Source organism: Pituophis catenifer, unplaced genomic scaffold, assembly GCF_029215685.1.
Source record: "Pituophis catenifer annectens isolate HBS135680 unplaced genomic scaffold, rPitCat1.0.hap2 SCAF_2, whole genome shotgun sequence".
Taxonomy (NCBI): domain Eukaryota; kingdom Metazoa; phylum Chordata; class Lepidosauria; order Squamata; family Colubridae; genus Pituophis; species Pituophis catenifer.
Window position 1 is genome coordinate 31,795,275 of NW_027256882.1, and position 8,045 is coordinate 31,803,319.

The following is an 8,045-nucleotide window of genomic DNA, read 5'->3' on the forward strand; positions in this document are numbered from 1 at the left end:
TAAATTTTACATTGTTGTTTTGTCTGTGTTTTTAAATAGGCTGTACACCGCCCTGAGTCCTTCGGGAGAAGGGCGGTATAGAAATATAATAATAATAATAATAATAATAATAATAATAATAATAATAATAATTATTATTATTATTATTATTATTATTATTATTATTATTATTATTATTATTATTATTATTATTATTATTATTATTATTATTATCCCATCTTAAAGTTGCCAAAATTGAGAAAGTCTGATCCTGAGGTAAAACCTTTCAGCTAAAGATAATAGGATCAGGATCAGCCAAACAAAACACAGAAGTGTATCCGAAGAGAAAACAGCGAAAAGCAAAGGTCAAAGAGGAAACTTTCTTAGTCACTTCTGTTGCTAAGCTCTTTCCATGCTGGGCTACTCATGAAATTAGCCTTCAGGGTGATATCTCTGCTATTTCTAGTTATTTCAGGAAGTAAAACAAAAATAGATGTTTACTCTGATTCTCTGCCATTGCTCTTTCAATGCGAAGCTGCTTCATTGATATCAGTCCTATAAATCAGTGCCGTGACTTGATTTATTTACTTATTAAACGTGTATGTCGCCCAGCTCGCCAGAGGCAACTAACTCTAGGCAGCATATATTGATTAAAATGCTCCGCAGTTTAGTCCTTGACTTACAACCATTCGTTTAGAGACTGTTCAAAGTTACAAGGGCACTGAAAAAAAGGGACCTATGGCCATTTTTCACACTTAACGACCGTTGCAACATCCCCATGATCACATGATCAAAATTCAGAGGCTTGGCAACTGTCTCATATTTATGACGGTTACAATGTCCCAGGGTCATAGGATCACCTTTTGCAACTTTCTGAAGGGCACAGGACATGGATTTTGTAACTTTTGTAACTAACATACTGTAGTTATTTTGTATTTTACTTTGTTTTCTCTCTTTTAAAAAGATGCTCAGGTTTATTGGCTTTTAACATTCCTAAACTGATAATCAGGCTGGAGATTAGCTCCAGATAAGAAAGCGTTGGTTAGTACAAATTGGGGTCTGGTTTATCTCTTTTGTGAATTCCAAACAACCTTTTTCCTTACAATTTACGCCCCTTCTGATGTCAGACCTCATTTTAATGAACTTGTGTGGCAGGGGTGAAATCCAGCAGGTTCTGACAGGTTCTGGAGAACCGGTAGCGGAAATTTTGAGCAGTTCGGAGAACCAGCAAATACCACCTCTGGCTGGCCTCAGAATGGGGTGGGAATGGAGATTTTGCAGTATCCTTCCCCTGCCATGCCTACCAAGCCACGCCCATCATGCCATGCCCACAGAACCGGTAATAAAAAAATTTGGATTTCACCACTGTTGTGTGGTATTATGGGATGCAAATATGTGATATGTTTGACTATATGTAATTGATTTTCTATGCATACTTTTACCCTGTCCAATCAACTTTCCTCTTGCATTTTCTTTGTTGTGTTAACTCTAAAAAGGAATGTAACATGGGGCTCGGGGTTCTCTCTCTCCTTTTTCATAGAGAGATGGTACCCTAATAAACTGCTTTTAAATGATCTTCCAACTCGGTTGCTTATTGGGAAGGTAAATCGAGGCAGAACCTAGGGCCAGATTTGGCTATCACTTCTGACAAAGCCAGATTCACTTAATAACCATGTTACTAACCTAACAACTGCAGTGATTCACTTAACAACTGTGGCAAGAAAGGTTGTAAAGTGGGGCAAAACTCAATTAACCACTGTCTCGCTTAGCAATAGAAATTTTTGGCTCAATTGTGGTCACAAGCCAAGGCCTACCTGCGTCAAACATTAAAACAATTAAATGAAGATCTTAAATTTAAAGTGCAATTAAAATAAAACTGAGCGGGATGGAGAGGGAGGGGTCAAAGTGCGCAAAAGGAGGAGGAGCCGCTGCTCCATTAGCCGCTTCCGAAATGCCACACCCTTTTTGGCGCCACAGGCTAGTTGGCACCACCACGTCTTCTATGCCTTTCGGAAGGTCAAAAGAGTGGAAGCAGATCTGATCCCGGGGAAGTGGGAGAAGATACTCCAGCGGACAGGTGCCACGGCACAAAATGCTGTGACCCCAGTTGTGATTCTATGATTTCTTTTGCAGCAGTCATTAAGTGAACACTGTGATCGTAAAGGAAACACTGCAGTCGTAGGCGAACAAGGCAGTCGTAAAGCCAACCCATCATTTGCAATGGGCCTATTTTGCCCAAACTGGAAATAAAATGCCATTTTTCCAAAAAATCATTGTAAAATGTGGTCACTTGACTGTGGGATGCCAAAAAATCAGCTTTAAATGCAGGCTGCTTGCTAAGGCCTAGCTTGTGGTCATGTGTCCTTGGGATCAGGTCAACCAATCAATCAGAATAGAGCTGGAAGGCACCTTGGAGGCCTTCTAGTCCAACCCCTGCCCAAGCAGGAGATCCTATACCATTTCAGACAAGTGACTGTCCAGTCACTTCTTAAAAACCTCCAGGGATGAAGCACCCAAAACATCTGAAGGCAAGCAGTTTCACTGGTTAATTGTCCTCACTGTTAGGAAGTTTCTCCTTAATTCCAAATTGTTTCTCTCCTTGATTATTTTCCCTCCATTATTTCTTGTCTTGCCTTCTGGTGCTTTGGAAAATAGGTAGATCCCCTCCTCTTTGTGGCAGCCCCTCAAATATTGGAATACTGCTATCATGTCCTCCTTAGTCCTTCATTCCTCTAGACTAACTAGACCAGTGGTGAAATCCAATTTTTTTTTACTACTGGTTCTGTGGGTGTGGCTTGGTGGGCGTGGCTTGATGGGCGTGGCAGGGGAAGGATACTGCAAAATCTCCATTCCCACCCCACTCCAGGGGAAGGATACTACAAAATCCCCATTCCCTCCCCACTCCTGGGGGAAGGATATTGCAAAATCTCCATTTCCACCCCAGTCTGGGGCCAGCCAGAGGTGGCATTTGCCGGTTCTCCAAACTACTCAAAATTTCCACTACTGGTTCTGCAGAACCTGTCAGAACCTGCTGGATTTCACCCCTGAACCAGACCCAAATCCTGCAACCGTTCTTCATATCTTTTGGACTCCAAGCTTTTAATCATCTTAGTTGCTCTTCTTTGCACTTTTTCCAAAATCTCTACCTCCTTTTTGTAATGGGGAACTAAAACTGGATGTAAGTCATAAGGACGCCTGGTATGCTAAGCAACTGGTTGTAAATTGAGAACTCCCTATAGTCTCCCACAGAATTTGATTATTCTAAATTACTTCACTCTGATTCTCGCCCCACTGGTGTGTTGAGCTATAAATCAAATAAGAATCTCCATATCACTTAGGAATTCCCGGAGCTGTAATCCATCGTATCTAGAGAGCCCTAGGCCGTGTCTCTCTCTCAGCCAGTCTTCCACCATCTGATTCTCTGCAAATGGGCCAGATCCTGGCTTCCCATTTTACATCAATAGTATTATGCCCAAAAGTATTATATGGAAGATGGCAAATTGATACAGATTACGGTAAAAATAAGAATAATAAAATCCTTCAGTGCAAAGCAGCCAAAATGGGAGGGGGGGAGCTCCCACCCATTCCAATGTTGCCTCACTGCCATCACACCTCCTGCAATTTTCAGTAGAAGAAATAACCCCCACAGCCTTCTGTATCCCCCCCCCCCCCCCGCCCAGTTTCTCACTGTTGCCTATAACCTGGTTTTTCCTAGAGGTCTCCTATCCTATTCCAAATCAATCCCAAACCTAATTAAACTTAATAACTTATTTGATTTATAGCCTGCCTTTCTCCCAGGATCTCAAGCCATCGTATATGGGGAAGTAACCTGTGAGATATGCTGGGATAAAAATGGCTGACCCAGAATTTCTCCCCCCCCCCGAAGTCTTCGAGTCAGAAGGGGACCAGTACTTGGGTCTCCCCATCCTAGCCCAACATCTTCTTGATAGCTCTGGGGCTAAGAGGGAAGGACTGGCTCAGAGAATCCCCAGTTTAACTACTGAAGGAGCTGCCCGCTTCAGGCAGGAGGAGGGGGCTAATAGCCATGTTATACTTTAAGCTCTTTTAATACTTAGCTGTCAAAATTCCAATTTGCACATTTACTCCCAGTTATCCCCCTTCCCTCACACATCGCCTGAGGTCTTTAAAATAAAACGGGAGCAAAACAAACCCACTTTCAGACCAGAGGTGATATTCAGCAGGTTCTGACCAGTTCTGGAGAACCAGTAGCAGAAATTTTGAGTGGTTCAGAGAACCGGCAAATACCACCTCTGACTGGCTCCACCCGCATCTATTCTCTGCCTCCCGAGTCCCAGCTAATCGGGAGGAAATGGGGATTTTGCAGTAACCTTCCCCTGGAGTGGGGAGAGAATGGAGATTTTACAGCATCCTTCCCCTGCCATGCCCACCAAGCCACGCCCACAGAACCGGTAGTAAAAATTTTTGAATCCCACCACTCTCTCAGACACACATTCACGCAGTCATATTTATTTTTGAGGTACACTTGAAGTGCAGAGTACTGCAGTTAGGAGCCCTTCCTCCTCCTCCTCCTCCTCCTGGCCCCATTCCAGATAATTGCTAACAAAGTACAGGTTGTCCTCAATTTACGACCACAATTGAGCTGAAAATTTCTGTTGTTAAGTGAGACATTTGTTAAGTGAATTTTGCCCCATTTTACAACCCTTCTCGCCTCCGTTGTTAAGTGAATCACTGCGGCTGATAAGTTAGTAACACGGTTGCTAAGTGAATCTGGCTTCTCCATTGACTTTAACAGATAACAGATTAACAGAGTTGGAAGGGACCTTATAGGTCATCTAGTCCAACCCCCGGCTGGTCAGAAGGTCATAAAAGGGGATTGCATGACCTTGGGACACAGCAGCAGTCATAAATATGAACCAGTTGCCAAGCTTCTGAATTTTGACCCCATGATCATGGGGATGCTGCAACTCTGTAACTTGGAAAAATGGTCATAAGTAACTTCTTTCAGTGCCATTGTTACTAAACAAATTGTTGTAAATTAAGGACTATCTGTAGTAACCTTTCCTCCTCCCCCTCCTGTTTTTCCTGAAATAACATCTGCTAATGTACATAGAAATAGGTCCAGAGACTCCAGAAAGCTTCCAGAGCTGAAGTGGAGACTACAACCTGGATCTCCCCACATCTAGTCCAGTTCACCGTCCTCCCACGCTGGCTCTGGGGCTGAAGGTGGGCGGATATACGGTATCAGCCAGGGACTGTCACATGTTGAGAAGATAGAAAAAGAGGAAGAGGAGGAGGAGGAACAGGAACAAAACAAACGATAAGGTTGATGAAGCTCACACGGCAATGTGAACAACAACAGATAAAGCTGCCCACCTGTCTATTAACTTAGATGCCAACCACTGAAACTACCGAAAGGACTTTCTGTCTTTGAGCAGCTGTTGGGCCAATGAAGCAAAGAAACCCAGATCAACGGTCTCTGAAGAACCCCTTCTCTGCGGTCTCTTAAGATCCCCCTCGCTGCGTTCCCCAGAGGGTGATTCTCAGGTTGATTTTCCATCTCCTGATCTCGAGAAAGGCAATAATAGGGTATCACACAGATCAGGCTGGCCAGCCACCACACACGTGTGTATCGTAGCACACACCACCAGCTGCTGTGTTGTTCTGCCTGCCATCTGTGCGCGGGGGTGTGGAAACAACGGGAGAAAGGCTTCACATATGTGCCCCACAAAACACAAACCATGGGGTGTGAAAGAAACAATGTCCTGGGGCAGAGCCCAAAAGCTTGACTCTTGAACGGGACGAGTGCGTAGGCAGCAAATCTGAATGTTGGCTTCTACAGAAAATATTCTGGCACGGGACAGGGGTGGTAGCGGTCAAAAGCCGGCCAGGTGTCTCTTTTCCCTTTCTCTCTTGGTGGCCCTCTTGTCCTTTTCCCCTTAAGGAACAGATGCAAAGTTCTTTCAGACCCAAAACAAACCGTGCAAGCTCTTTTCGTTAGCCCCGTGCAAAATTTTCAAAATCCCCTGTAAAGTTGGCAGGACAGAGAAGAAGCCGAAGGATGCCCAGGATTTGAGCCAGCCTCCTGAGGACTTAGGTTCAGAATGGAGGTGATTCTCTTGCAATTCCAGTCCAGCTGAGTCTTCACGATCCAGTTTTGGGGAGCTGCCAGATCTGGGGTTGACGTGAGGGCAACCTCAGGCGATAGCGGAGGAGGGCTGAAGCCATGCCGAGGCTTTAGCGGCCTGGCCCACCCAGACATCCCTCAGTTCTTATGTTGGGAGGGCTTGTGGGAGTCAAAGTGTCTGGCTGGAAAGCTGCTGGTTCCTTTTTTTTTGAAAAGCCGACATCTGTGGGTGATATTTTCCGTCAGGGCCTGAAACCGGTTCCTGCCTTTGTCCTATTGTGAAAAGCCACCACGGTTTGCAAAGGCCTTCGCGGTGCTCTGTCTCTTGCCGGTGACGCCCTGCCCTGCCATTTCGCACCTCCCTCTCCTTCACACCCCAAATATCTCAGCTTGGGGGGGGGCTCTCTCTCTCTCTCCCCCCAGAACGCTCTGCCACCCCCTCCCCAAGCCCCTGAGCATGACAATGGGCCCATGTGTTTCCGTGGGGGGTGAGGAATTCAAAGGGGGCGGAGGGGACAATGGGACCCTGTCTGGGCCACTCGCCTCCTCGGCGGGACCAGGGTCGGAGGGCCATGACTCATGCCAGGGGATGAAATGCCAGGGGGCACGGGGGCTTTGCCATGCTGCAGGGGTGTGTGGAAGCCATCCAAGAGAGGTGGGGACTTGGCAGCTCCAGTTCACACACACACACACCCCCCACCATCCAAGCCAGCCCGAGCCGACAACTTCGCTGCAGTCAGCAGCTTCTGCTCTGGAGTCTTCAGGCTGGCTGAAGATACAGAGAGCCACGGAAACAGGTAGCCGGTACCAGAGGGTCTGTGAGCGTGCGTGAGCGCCTGGACAGCCTTTTAGGACACGGATCCTGAACACGCATGTATACCGCACTGTGAAGTGGGCAGAAAAAAATTGTAATATGCAGGAGCTGCTTCTGTTTTAGGGATCTGAGTTGCAAATCTCTGGATCACCAGCAGGGGGAGCAATCTTTGAATGCTCTGCGTGGCTGTGGCACCTTCTAGGGGCCATCCAGAGCCTTGCAGTTCAGCCCTAACTGTTTTTCCTGCCCTCTCCACTCTTCTTCCTTCAATGGGAGCTTGAGAGCTTGAAATTGGGGCTTTTTCTGGGCTGCAGAAGGGAAGACCCTTTGCTTTCCCTCCCTTCCTCCCTCCCTCCTTCCCTCCCTCCCTCTCTCTCTCTCCTCCCCCCCTTGCATGTTGTCAGCATTTCGGTCATAAATCAGGGATGTTAAAAAAAAATTGTTTATGTAGTAGCATGGGGAAAATCTCAGCCGGTTGTATCATGTGAATTTTGAGTAAGATCCTACAGGGGAACTTGATGCTTTGTGTTGTCATCAAATTTCCTGGGTGTGTTTTGCAAATTGTGACAGACACGCACATCCCACTGCAGAGCTGTGGTTTCTGGAGAAGCCAATGGATGACTGAGAGGCCCTTCTGAATGTGGAGGGGGGGGTCCAAGGAGCCCCTTTCTGGTGGCTAAGCATTAGGAGAGGGCCAAAGAGACAAGATATACAGATGATGATGATGATGATGATGATGATTATTATTATTATTATTATTATTATTATTATTAATTTGATTTATATGCCACCCTTCTCTGGAGACTCAGGGCGGCTTACAATGCGTTAAGCAATGGCCTTCATTCTTTTGTATATTTATACAAAGTCAGCTTATTGCCCCCACAAACTGGGTCCTCAATTTACCTACCTTAGAAAGGATGGAAGGCTGAGTCAACCTTGAGCCTGGTGAGATTCGAACCTGCAATAATTGCAGGCAGCTGTGTTAATAACAGGGTGCTTTAGACCACTGTACTACCAAGGCTCTATTTTATTTTTCCTCCTCTCCCTCTGTGTTGGCTTTATTTTATTTTATCGGTTGTCTTGCTTAACCTTTCTTCTCCGCTCCCACAGGTCCTGGGCTCCGAAGGCTTTCCTGCGCTCTGGGAA